The sequence below is a fragment of the Dermacentor albipictus genome, chromosome 7, assembly GCF_038994185.2.
Source record: "Dermacentor albipictus isolate Rhodes 1998 colony chromosome 7, USDA_Dalb.pri_finalv2, whole genome shotgun sequence".
Taxonomy (NCBI): Eukaryota; Metazoa; Arthropoda; class Arachnida; order Ixodida; family Ixodidae; genus Dermacentor; species Dermacentor albipictus.
Genome location: NC_091827.1, coordinates 81,020,059 through 81,033,592, shown reverse-complemented (window position 1 = coordinate 81,033,592; position 13,534 = coordinate 81,020,059). Strand labels below are relative to the sequence as shown.

Below are 13,534 nucleotides of genomic sequence, written 5' to 3'. Positions count from 1 at the left end.
ACGTGAAATAACCGGCGCGTCGGCAACTGAAGAGCACCCTATCCGCCACACAAGAACAGGGGGGGGGGGACCCTTTCCTCCTCTTTCTGCATGGCGGCGACGGTGTTCTATGCAGTCACGTTATCTTGACTCTCTAGCGGCGTCAGCGGCATCCAGCGGTATCAGTCGGTCGCTGCTAGCGCTGGGGGGATGAAAGGGGGGCGGAGCTGGTTACGAGGCCGACGACAACGCCGACGACGACGCGAAACCCAGGAACGGACGCCAAAGAGCTGCGCTCTAAAAAAGAATGACGGTCTTAATAAAAAAAATCAGCGGCCATTACGCTCTGTGAATGTGGATGACAAGCGACGCTGTATAAATGTTATACGTGTATAGATGGACAAATGCGCGAGCAGTGGCACGAGCGCATTCGCGCCACGGGTCGCCAACGAGCTAGGTCGTGGACGACATTATTATAGCTGCTTCGCTGTAATAATGTCGCTATGCGCCTGAGGAAATTCCCTCTATTTGGTGTGCTGCTATTTGCCTATACGGGTTGAGCATTTTTAAGTTTCCCGGAATTTTAGAGAGCAGCTCTTAGGCGCTCACCACACTTATCACACATGGGTGGATCACCACCTGACAAGAGGTATGCGTGTGTACTGTATGTATGTCCTGTTCTAAGTCTGCAAAGTATTACTTCCGTGTGGCGGTTCTTTGATACCGGCGGCCAGTTGCCAAGATATGGCTTGATAACATGGAGTTTATTTTCTGTTTCTTTATCCCACAACCGCTGCCAGAAAGCCCTGAGCGCTTTCCTTATGGAGGGCTTAAGGTCCATTACAGGGACAGTCGTGGAAATGTCAGCAGCGTTCGCGTGGATGGATGTGGCTAGCTGGTCAGCCAACACGTTTCCTTGAATCTCGCGGTGCCCCGGCACCCAGCATACCACAATTTGCTGCTTGGACGCATAGGTGGTTAGTATTGCTGAGTAAAGAGATACAATGATAGGGTTCTTATATTTTTTGACAGTTTTCAAAGCGTTTACAACGCTCAATGAATCTGTGTATATAATTGCCTTTGGGATATTACTTTCTTTAATGTGTTTAACAGCAGCCAATATGGCGTAGGCCTCTGCTGTAAAGATACTTGTGCTCGTGTGCAGATTACCGGTATCCGAAAAGGATGGACCGACTGCTGCGTAAGATACGCCAGAATTACACTTTGATGCGTCTGTAAAGAATTCAGGACATGAATATTTGTGTTGTAATTCCAAGAAGTACATTCGTATATGCGCGAGAGGAGCGCGCTTTGTAACAGTTATGAAGGATGTATCACACTCTATTGGTTGCCACTGCCACGGTGGGGGCCGTATAGCAGGGGACATAAGGTGGTATTCAAGCAGGGGAACTCTTGTTTCTTCAGCTAGGTCTCTGACACGCAGTGAGAAAGGCTTTGCCACTGTGGGCCGGCTGCGAAAAAGTTGACAACTGGACAGATCGTTTACGGTGTAATACGCGGGGTGCTGACTGTTTCCGTTTACTCTAAGAAAATACATGAAAGAGGAGTATGTTCTCTGCAGTTCAAGTGACCATTCATCCGATTCAACGTAGAGACTTTCCACTGGGCTTGTTCTAAAGGCACCTGTGGACAGGCGAATCCCTAAGTGGTGGACAGGGTCTAGCATCTTTAGAGCAGTTGGAGTAGCCGACTGGTAGACTATGGCTCCATAGTCTAGTCGTGTGCGTATGAGGCTTTTATACAAGTTCATGAGACATTTTCTATCGCTGCCCCAGGTTGTGCATGAGAGCACCTTTAAGATATTCAGTGTTTTCATACATTTGATTTTAAGATACTTTATGTGCGGTACAAAGCTTAATTTCGCGTCTAAAATTATGCCTAAAAATTTATGTTCCTTGTTTACACGCAGACGCTCACCATACAACAAAATTTCAGGATCAGCGTGCAGGCCTCTTTTTCTCGAGAAAACGACACACGTGCTTTTTTGTGGGTTCAGTCTCAACCCGTTCTCGTCAGCCCATTTGGAGACCCTGTTAAGGGTTAGCTGGACCTGTCGCTCACAGATTGCAAGAGAACTTGATTGGAATCCTATCTGCACATCGTCAACATATGTTGAATAGAAGATGTTACGTGGTATGTGTAGTCGAAGAGAATTCATTTTTGCTATAAATAGCGTGCAGCTGAGCACACCGCCCTGCGGCACTCCTGTTTCCTGTACAAATTTCCGTGACAAAACATTGCCCACTCGAACACGAAATGTGCGATTAGCCAGATAACTTTCGATGACATTGAACATATTACCACGTATACCTAACTGTGAGAGGTCTCTCAATATCCCAAACCGCCACGTTGTATCATAGGCTTTCTCCATATCTAAGAATACCGATAAGAAAAACTGCTTATGGACAAAAGCTTCACGGATACGTGCCTCGATGCGTATAAGATGGTCACTGGTAGATCGACCCTCCCGAAACCCGCACTGGTACGGGTCGAGCAAATTGCTTGATTCGAGGAAGTGTAGCAGGCGACAGTTAATCATTTTTTCGAAAACTTTGGAGAGGCAACTTGTTAATGCTATGGGTCTGTAGCTTGATGCAGAGGACGGATCCTTTCCTTGCTTTAGAATTGGAATTACAATAGCCTCCTTCCAAACAGGAGGGTTCTCGCCGGAAAACCATATAACGTTGTAAAGGTAAAGGAGGGTTTTCTGTGTTTCGGATGGTAGTTGTTTTACCATCTCATATATTACGCGGTCTGAACCTGGGGCGGATGTGTGACAACAGTTAAGTGCTGCCTCCAGTTCTGCTATGCAGAATGGCTCATTGTACGCCGCACTTTTAGCAGATTTTGTTTCTAACTTTTGTCGTTCTATTTGCGTTTTGTACTTTAGGAAGGCTTCGGAGTAGTGTGAGGAGCTCGATATGTATTCAAAATGTGCTCCAAGAAAGTTGGCTTGATCTTCAAGGCTTTCTCCGTGGCTATTTACTAGAGGTAAGGAATACGTTTGTTGCCCATTAACTTTCTTCACTCTATTCCAGACTTTTCTCTCATCTGTATAGGAGTTGATGCTTGATATAAAGTTTGCCCAACTCCCTCGTCTTGCTTGTCGGCGCGTTCTCCTTGCTTGGGATTTGACATGTTTAAAGTTTTCCAGGTTTTCAGCTGTAGGAGAATCGCGAAATATCGCCCACGCTTTGTTCTGGCTCCTCCGTGCTTGCCTGCATGCATCGTTCCACCAGGGAACACGCCGCTTGGAACCCATGCCGCTCGTTTGCGTAATACATTTACAGGCGGCATCCAGTATAAAAGCTGTAAAATACGCAACTGCATCATCTATGTCTATACCAGACATCTCAGTCCACGTCATGTGAGTAAGAGTTCGGTACCGTTCCCAATCGGCTGAGTCAATCTTCCACCGAGGGGCCTGCGGGGGAAGTTGATCTTGTTTCGGCGTGGTTAGGATTATTGGGAAGTGGTCACTCCCATACGGGTTGTTAAGCACATTAAATTTAAAATAGGGTAAAAGCGTCGGCGATAAAATGCTAAGATCTATGGCAGAGTATGACTTGTTGGCTAGGTTAAAATATGTGGGCTTCTTCGTATTCAAGAGACATGTTCCGGAGGAGTAAATGACCTGTTCAATGACGCGACCTCGCGTATCACAGCGTGAATCGCCCCACAAACTACTGTGGGCATTAAAATCACCGAGAATCATATAGGGTTCTGGGAGCTCATCTATTAATGATTCTAAATCGCGTCTGTGAAGCTGATAATGTGGTGGTATGTACAAAGAGCAGATGGTAATCAGTTTATTTAAAAGTATGCCTCGAACGGCCACGGCCTCAAGGGCCGTTTGGAGCTTTAAATGCTGACACGCTACACTTCTGTCAGCAATAATGGCTACACCGCCAGATGATGCAACAGCATCCTCGCGGTCTTTGCGAAATGTAACGTACTTTCGGAGAAAGTTTGTGTGTATAGATTTTAAGTGTGTTTCCTGTAAACACAGCACTTTTGGATTGTGTTTGTGGATCAGTTCTTGCACATCATCAAGGTTTCTGAGAAGACCTCTGACGTTCCATTGAATTATTTGTGTATCCATATTGGAAGTTAATAAGTGCTGTGTGTACAGAAACAGAAGTAGTGTTTATGGAGATTACGGAGATTAAATTACAGAGCCCTTTCGAGGCCCTGTAACGGGAGTTTTGCTCTTTCTGGAGCGTTCGAGGGAGCCTCGCCGCTCCTTAGGCGCTTGGCGCGCCGTGGGGGTAGGTGTTGTGTCCATTGCCTCTTGTGAGGCGCCGGACACGTGCTCTTGCGAGCGAGAGGTTATCAGGGAGAGTCCCGCCTTGGAGGGCAAGACCGCTGCGCCCACCAGCCCGGAGGTCGTTGGGGCTCCCTGGGGGATTTGGCTGCGCCGGCCGTTACCAGCGCTGGAAGGGACCTGGGAGGTTGAGGCAGCCTCGGCTGCGCCCACCTTCGGGATCGATGGTCCCTTCTCCACGAGTGACGGAGCAGGGCTAGCTGCAACCGCCGCAGGGGCAGACGGCGTAACTGCCGACTCACTGCGTGTGGGTCGGACAGCCGCCGGAGGCCGTTGTGACGCTGCCCCCTGACGCGCCACTTCGGCAAAGCTTTTCTTGGGCAGGTATGAAACCCACCTTCGTGCCTCTTTGAAAGTGATATTTTCCTTGACTTTGATTGTAACAATTTCCTTTTCCTTCTTCCAGGATGGGCACGACCGCGAGTACGCGGCGTGCTCCCCATCGCAGTTTACACAGCGGAGAGCGTTCTCACAGGTTTCAGTGGTGTGTTCTTTGGCACTGCATTTAGCACAAGTTTGGCGGCCTCGGCAGCTCTGCGAGCTGTGGCCGAAGCGCTGGCATTTGAAACATCGGAGTGGATTAGGCACGTAAGGCCTGACACAGAGCTTTATGTACCCGGCCTCGATCGATTCGGGCAGGACACTTGAATCGAAAGTGAGAATTAGGTGTTTGGTTGCAATTTCTTTACCATCGCGGCTCATCTTTATTCTTTTCACATTAACCACATTTTGCTCATTGAAGCCCTCTAGGAGCTCTGCCTCCGTCAGCTGAAGCAGGTCATCATCTGAGACAACGCCGCGTGAAGTGTTCATAGTGCGGTGCGGAGTCACTGTCACTTGAACGTCCCCAAATGACACGAGACTGGATAACTTCTCAAATTGTTTCAGATTCTGGAGCTCCAAGAGGAGATCTCCACTTGCCATCCTTGTTGCCTTGTAACCTTGACCAAGAGCCTCAGTTAAGGACTTTGAAACTAGAAATGGGGAGATTCTGCGTACTTGTGTGTCCGACTTTTCCGAGTGAATAACATGAAATCGTGGGAAGTTGGGTCTTTCACGACCAAAGAACTTGAAAACATCTTCGGTGCGCCCTCTTTTCTGAGGGCGATCAAGGAGGGGTGGGAAGGAGTTTGCCATAGGAGAACTTAGTTTTCGGCAATAACGCCAGCCACCCACCATGGAGCCCAACAAGGAGACGTTAGAGGGACTGTAAAAACAGGTCCTGCAAACGCCAGCTGTACGTTATTACTATAACCAAATATGAGATAACCTAGTTTGGTTATTCACACAAGGTTAACCCTTGCTGCCTGGAAATATTGGAAGCAAACGGAAGCTAGGAGAAGACAGGAAAGATGAAAAAGTGAGAGAAAGACGAAGGCTGGAGGGAGAGAGAGACAGGAAAAGGCAACTACCGATTTCCCCCGGGTGGGTCAGTCCGGGGGTGCCGTCTACGTGAAGCCGAGGCCAAAGGGGTGTGTTGCCTCCGCCGGGGGGCCTTAAAGGTCCGAACACCCAGCATCGGCTCAACCCCCAGGATCCCCTTTTCCCCGGACACGGCTAAGCCGCGCACGGCTACACGCGGGAGGGTCCAACCCTCATGTGCTCGGGTCCGTGGTGTCGCAACACACCAAACGCCTGCTGACGCAGACGCCCCTGCGGGCGGAGCTGGTTACGAAGCCGACGACAACGCCGACGACGACGCGAAACCCAGGAACGGACGCCAAAGAGCTGCGCTCTAAAAAACGGGCAGTCTGAAAAAAATTAATGCATGTCTTTAACTTCCTTTAAGGGCTAAAATTACCACAGGCACGTCTCAAAAAGCTCTGAAGGCCTGCCAGTACGCTTTTTAGGCATATCAGGGCTTGTACTGTGACAGGAGACGACGTGCACGCATGTGTAATTAAGTAATGTATACTGTGTCCCGCGACAATTGCCCCCTTCCCACGCTTGTTATGCTTCACCGCCTAACACTAGTGTACCGAGGCGAAGCTAACTTTCGCAGACTGGCATTACGCAACGCGCTGTGCTCTGCGAGCTTCAAAGCCAATCGCTAGGATTACAAAGGCGGAGTCGGTGCCATTGGTGATAGCGGCGAATTCTTTCAATGAAAAACACGGCACCGCACGGCAAGAAGCTTAATAGCGAACATAGAAGCAGCTAGGCCTGACGTTGCCGCGGTGGTGGTTACGGATTTGCCTGCGAGAGTGCCGGTTCGAGGCGGCGAGATAATTAAAATAGCGGCGGTGGCGGCTTTGATTAATGCCATTTCAGACCTGCAGTCGGGGCAATATACATTGACTATATGGAGTACGTGGTGGTGCCGCAAAACCGTGCAAATTATCGGGCATGTCCGAAAAATCGGGCGTCTAGAAAATCGGTCGTTAACTACTCTGGCAATACATCGTGCCGATGACACGGCGTCAACACATGCGATTGCGATTGCGATTCCTCTGTTACTGGAGCCAGCGTTAACACGACTTAATTTCGTTCCCTTTCAATAAAGTTACAGCTAATTTTTCCTGATAGAAGCACAAATTCCCTGAGTTCTCCCTGAGTTTTTCCAGACTGTTCAAATTCCCTGAGAATTCCCGGTTTTCCCGGTTGGTAGACACCCTGAACTTATAATGAGATCATGGTTTTCGAAGCATAGGACACCATAATTGAATTTTGGTCTGTAGTGACTTATCGCATACCTTACAGTTGGTGCTATCACCCTTTTTGTCGCGTAGCAGTTAACTGCGCCTCGATTTGCGTTGCGGCTAATGATGCGGTGGACCGCAAAATATGCTACGCCTTTCGGGGTGCACGGAGAGTGGCTTATGTGCATCGAGACCGAATCCGAATTTGCAGGGTCGGACGGCGCATCACGTGACCTCACATCAGCGATGTGCTTCGTCTGCACCTCTTCCATGAGCTGCGCGGACGGATAATGCCTACCCGTTTTTCACATCCAGATTCTGGCGGGGTAAAGCTGCATCTTTAACTGGCCAGGAGAGAAGTGTCTGGCAACCAGTACACTTCTCTCCTGCTTGCGGACAGCTACATTGCAGTCAGCACCAGTCCGTTTGCTGGCGCCTGCTTTCAGTGGTTCATAGCTCCTGGTGTCATTCACTTCTATTGAACAATGAATTTGTGCGATGACGTCGCCTTTTATTTCTTCCACATGGTGGAAAAGTTTCCCATTTTGTGGGACCTTACTCGTGCAGATTATGCGGACACCGTAAAAAACAATCTATCTGGGAACACATCATTGAACAGATGAAGGAGAATTGGCCAATCTACGGGCCATACAGCGTCGGTAAGTGCTTCGACATATTCCAGCGCCTGAAAAAACGATGCAATATTACATGAGACAGCAGGTTGTCTCTTCCGTGTTTGACATTGTAAACAATGCAGGGGCCTTATTTGCAGCGGTGTTATTGATATAGGCTGTTCTAAGGGAGCAGTATGTCGGACAGACTTTATCACGCCTGTGGCGCTCATATTTAGTCATGCCGGATTGTACCTTACTCAGGCTTTTTGGCCCTCTACCTCTTAAATAACATCATTGATTTTCCCAGGGGAGCAGTAGGGGTAGCGGTAGAGACAAGGCCTGCTCTCCTGGAACGGTATCTTCACTCGCGTCAGGCTTTTCGCATACGGCTCTCCGTGACTTATGCATGCTGCTACGCGAGTGTTACTGATTACCCGAATTTCTCACAGAGGTGCTGAAGAGGTTCTTCGACAATAGGAGGAGAACATACCGGCTAGAGCGAAAAAAAGTGGAGCACAATAAGAGTGGCTAACCCGCCAGCGACGTCTACGCAGGCCGATGGAAAGTCTTCAAGGCATTGAAATTTCTCGATGCAGTGAAAGTTAAAGTACGCCGCTCAGTAATGGGCCAAGCTCTGCAAGAGGTGGCTGAGCCAGAATTGGTATGTTTGAAAAGGCAACCGGTTACTAATCTCTTGAAATATAAAATTTTATTTCAAGATGCATCTTGTATCCAGAAGGGCCATTCAATTGTGTTCAAAATGTACTGCACGTTTTGTACCCGTATTCGGATGCATCCAATATAACGCATTATCAGAGCGAATTTGGTCCTGCTAAGCGTTAATGTAATTGCAGTGAAACGTTATTGCTTTGTTTTTGCTGCAGGCAAGAAATTTTGTTCTTTTACGATTTATTTGAGTCTGAACCCCTTCGTTGTGCAGCCTCCTGTGTCACAGGACGCTGATAAGACACCACACGCGGCCGCAGTGGACGAGGCTGCCACAGTTGATGACGCTGTCCTAGATAATGAAGGCTACACCACGGAGAGAGAGAGAATGAACCGCACACCGATCTCTTCGCAGCACCAAGTACATATTTAAGTGAAGCACCGACCAGAAAAAGACGGCGAAATTGTAATCCGCGTGAAGACGTGGTCGCAGCGGCAAAAGGTGCTCACCACGACTGGTAGACGGACTTCTAGCCACATAATGTCGTGATGGACGCCTGCTGGGACTGGAGTACTTGGACCTCCCTCTCTCCCCCCGTCCCCTCCCCTTTCTTAAAAGGGGAATAAAGTTCATTCATTCATTCAAAAGGTGCTCGAGCAAATAGCCGTAAACATGCAGCCAACACAACCTGTGATCACTCACAATGCATGTGAACACTTCGGGAAGCTTGTCGCTGCAACTATGCGGGCGATACCCAAAGCAAGGCAGCTGTCATGCCAAGTGGAAATGCTACAAGTGATGGAAAGACACATGGAAGTTTAATAAAACACAGGAAAAATATGTTCATTCCATTTCAATGTTGACACTTTTATTCACTTCTGAGGTTTTCTGTACATGCTCACATCCAAGTGGGCAAACTGCCGCTGCCACGGCACCGCGCCTATCATTGGAGAATGAACACAGCTTATCACGCACTGCAGCACCAACAGCACCAATTCAACCACGCGACGCTGCTTGGCCAGACAGGAATGACCCAGAAGGGTTTGGTTCGACTTTTGAGTCTGGCACACTGATGACATCGTTGCCTAGAAAATTGTGCAGCACACATGCCGCATTGACAATGGCAGTCACCCTCTCTGGAGATGCATTGATGACTGTGTGGAAACACCGGAAGCAGTTCGCCAATATCCCAAAAGCGCTTTCGACGAAACGGCGAGCCCTTGACAACGTGAAACGTAAAGGAGATGTTAATCCAGATTATGAATTACATGGCAGAGGAATTCTAAATATACTACACCACCTGCCTAACACAAAGCCCAACTAACCACTGCAGAAATTAAGGCTTCGCTGAATATTAGTAGCCACTAACTTGGGCAATAATAACTTGCTTACATCGTAAAAGCTTGCATATAATGAAATGAAACAGTGGAGTTGCTTTATGCCAATATTGGCACATCCCAATGCAGAATGTAGCATGCATAGTATGAACTAGGCAACTTTGGAGAATTTAGTAGATGCGAAAATGCATTGTTACAGTTCAAGCTTTCATCTGATATCTGCTGCATTATGTGCTATATGCATCTTACCTGTAATTAAAGATCTGTCAGATTTGTGCCCTCAAAAGGATTAATTAAATCCGCAACAAACAGAGGTGGAAGGAGCACATCAGGTGAGCTAGACACCTTCACAAGTTCTGGCAGGCCTGCCCTTCCGTTTTCTACGTCTCTCTGTAGGGGTGTCTACCAGACCGCAGCGTCTCCTTCTGAGCCTGGTGCACCGACATCAGCATACAAAAACCAGTAATTTGCGCCGACGATAGCGAAGAGAATTATACTGAAGGTTTTCTTATAGTTCCTGTAAATAGTTCCCAAATTTGGTGGCTTCTTTATGAGTACGTGCTTGCCATCCATGGCCCCAATGCAGTTCGGGAATTTTCACTTGTTATAGAAGCCTTCCATCGCATATTTCCATTCCTCCTCCATACGGGGGTCAAAGTTGCTTCGTAGTTCCTCATAAATGGCAGTAAATGTTTCATGTATAGTGTCATTCACACTTGAATGACCAAGCCTAAACTGTCGGCTCAGGGAATAGCGACTCTCTCCTGCAATTAAAAAAAATAAGAAAAGAAATCTCAGTGAACTGCTTGCGAGCAGACTACAAAAAAAGTAGAAAGTGTACAACAAATACAACTGATATGTGGCTGTTTCAGAGCGGTAAATGAATTCAGCATCAGCGAAAAGCAATCGCAGTCAGTGGTGTAGTTAAGTGTAAACAGATCAATAATATCTCGTGCATGTTTATGTAGAAAGTCGGTGCAGACACCACGGCCGTACAAAACTTGTTTACTCGTGATACCCCTTCCACGCGAACCCTCTGGATCTGCATCGGATATTTCGGGTGCAATTGATCTTGTATGCTACCACACGAGCAAGCTTGAACACACTTGTGTAGCAGCCTTCGATCAGCACCAAGCTCAATTTTCAACCGATATACATTTACCATGGCACTTACCGTAATAACTTGGAAACGTGCGACAAGGTAAGCGTGAAGCAAGGTACTGCAGTGTCGCCTGAAGCCGTGTTTCTGCCGATATAGAACGGCGCATAACAGTATCCTCCCTTCGTATGTGGGGCCCCACGCGTGACAGCAGTTGCAGAAACTGCTCTATGCTTACACGAAGTACCCTTCAGTATTCGTCGAGGTCAGTCTTCAGGAGCTCTTCGTAGAGCAGGTTTTGGACCCCCAATTCTTTCCTTCCCATCCAGTCTTTCCGCCAACAATGCCGTTTTTGTGGAAGCAAATCAAAGTCCTCGTCAATCTCTGACAGAACAACAGCCATCGCGGCCAAACGTCGCTTTCTGGTGGCCTCCACTTTGTCGAATACTCTGACGATTCACGGAAGAAACTCTCAGACCAGACTGCTGCTAGCCAGCGCAGAGGCTACGATCAAGAGTAATCTGGCTCTGTGGCGCTGTTGTCTGCTAGGGCCTTGTCCGCCGTGTGGATGCGCTTGCAGCCGGACGGTCCGTCGTATAGTCGTCCGTATCCGCTAAAAATCCGGATTCGGTTCTTCGTCTGGATGCACCACTACCGATAAGGCCAGCTTCAGCACGGTGATGTTGCACGGACACACATCGCAAATAAACAGAGGCGTAGTGGCGACGTCGGCAAAGAACATAGCCGCCGACGGGCTTGCCCTTATAACCTATCGCAGCCAACCCTACGACAGTAAGCATCTTCAGCTAGCGTGGCGCATTGCCGTTTAAAGCGTACTGCACGCTTTTAATAAGTGAAAACCGAAAAGCGCTAGCGTTCCCTACTGCCTCTTTAAGGTGGACCGATCTGAATCTGCGTTGCTTGCAGAAACGAAAGGAGCGCCAATGGGCACGTTGGCTCAAGCTGCACACCACACTCGAGCACCATTTGCACAGCGAGGAATGGCACGTGCATGAAGACAGCTCACTACACCGACGCTGCCGTGCAAACCGCACAAGAACGTGTATGCGACGCTCTGCGCACAAATTGCGTGGAATGATTGGAGCCACGCAGCAGCAAGTACTAAGCTTCAAAGAAACGGTGCCTGTTCTCACTCTACGTACAAGCACACTCAAGCGCACATTGCTCATGGCATACTTTTATCTCCTCTGCTGCTTGACTTCTACACCAAGATTAGGGTTTCTGCTTGGCACTGGCTGTGCACTATCACATGGTTTTTGGTTTTGCCAGAGTTGGGAAGCTTTTCAGCGCTGTGCAACATAAGCATCGTTGTGCGTATCTTGGGTAACATTTACCATAGCAACCCATTACTTCTCGCGACGGCCCTCGTAAAGAGAGTTTTTACTTGCCACTATAGCATCTGCTGCTATTTAGTGCATAGTTATGCTGTGTTTACCATAATTACGCAGTTAACGAGATCCCGCATATCTGTAATGTGGATGTATGATGTAGATTGACACTGTAGTATTCACCCTTCTGAGTACCTAAATTTTCTTTAAGAAATGCATGAAAATTTTACTCTGCGTATCCGTGTGACATTTGAATTGCTGCATGAGATATATCTTGCATGACTTTTGGGATTGTATGGTGTGGTGGCATAGTGGCTAAACTATTTTTCTGCTGACCACGAGGTCAAAGGTTCGGTTCTCAGCCTAAGCGGTCACATTCCTCTGTGTTCGAATGCAAAAATGCTAGTGTGCCGAACTCTGGGTGACGTATTAAAGAATCTAAAGCTGTGAAATGTTCTGAAGCCCTTTGCAACCGTGTCTCTGAAAGCCCTTGTGTTGGATTGGGGATTAAACTACATAAATCAACAAACCATTTTCAGTTTCAGTATTATATACAAACATACCTACCTATCTACTGGCAAAGGCTTTGTAATCACCTATAAGTTCATGTCGGTGTTTTTTTACGATACAGATGAGCGCAAAAGTTACCTAGGAGCAGCAGAGGAACATGAAAGCCACTCTCTTACTTCTGAGGAAGTGTCTTAAATATGAATGAAGAAAGTATACTGTGGAGTTTCAAATATCTAGGAGAGTTTAAATCCCTAGGAGTACTTAGGCTATAAAGATTGTTCTAACCGACTTGGCACTCTAGTTTTCGAAGCTAAATGACTGCTATAATTGTCACTCATGTCCCTGCAGTAACCTGCTGAATTGGTGCAGCAGCCATTTTGCTCAACAGCATGGTACAATCGCTGGAAAACCATTCTAGCTTTGGATATGAATACCGTATTTACTCGCGTAATGAACCCACCCCCCACTTTTGTCGTCGAAAATTGAATTTTTTTTTTTTTACGTCGCGTAAATAACGCGCACCCGCCCGCAGGGTCGGTGTTCAGCATGTTCGCGTTATTTTGGCTCAATTGGCCGGCGCTGTCGACTGTCGACGATCATAAAATTGTCTGATCGCGCAGTGATAAAATAAACATCATTTGAAGCCAACGATGCTGAACACCGGCGACGCGAACGCGGGTGACGCGGGCGTCGACTGCACGCTTTCGTTGATCGTTCATTGACCTTGCATGATTCGTTGGTGGATGCGCAAAGGGCTTTACTGGGGCGTCCTCTTTGAAATGGGGTGACGGCAGTTTCCACCACGCTCGGCTATTTTCTTTGTATTTCTCGAACCAATTTGTCAAACTTCTCTAGATTCTTTTTTTTTTACAATGATGATGATGATGATGCAGGTTGCCGAGTGCCATCTATTAAATGCAAAGCAAACCTTAGAGTTACTGTATATGCTACCGCAGGTAGCATATACAGTAACTCTAGCAAACCTCTGCTTATAG

The 13,534-nt window shown here is 47.7% G+C and overlaps 1 pseudogene; it reads right to left on the bottom strand.

The window, feature by feature from the left end:
• Positions 1–9,062: 9,062 nt before the first annotated feature.
• LOC139047855 (putative nuclease HARBI1) lies at positions 9,063–13,087 on the bottom strand (annotated as a pseudogene).
• Between the last annotated feature and the right edge of the window lie 447 nt (positions 13,088–13,534).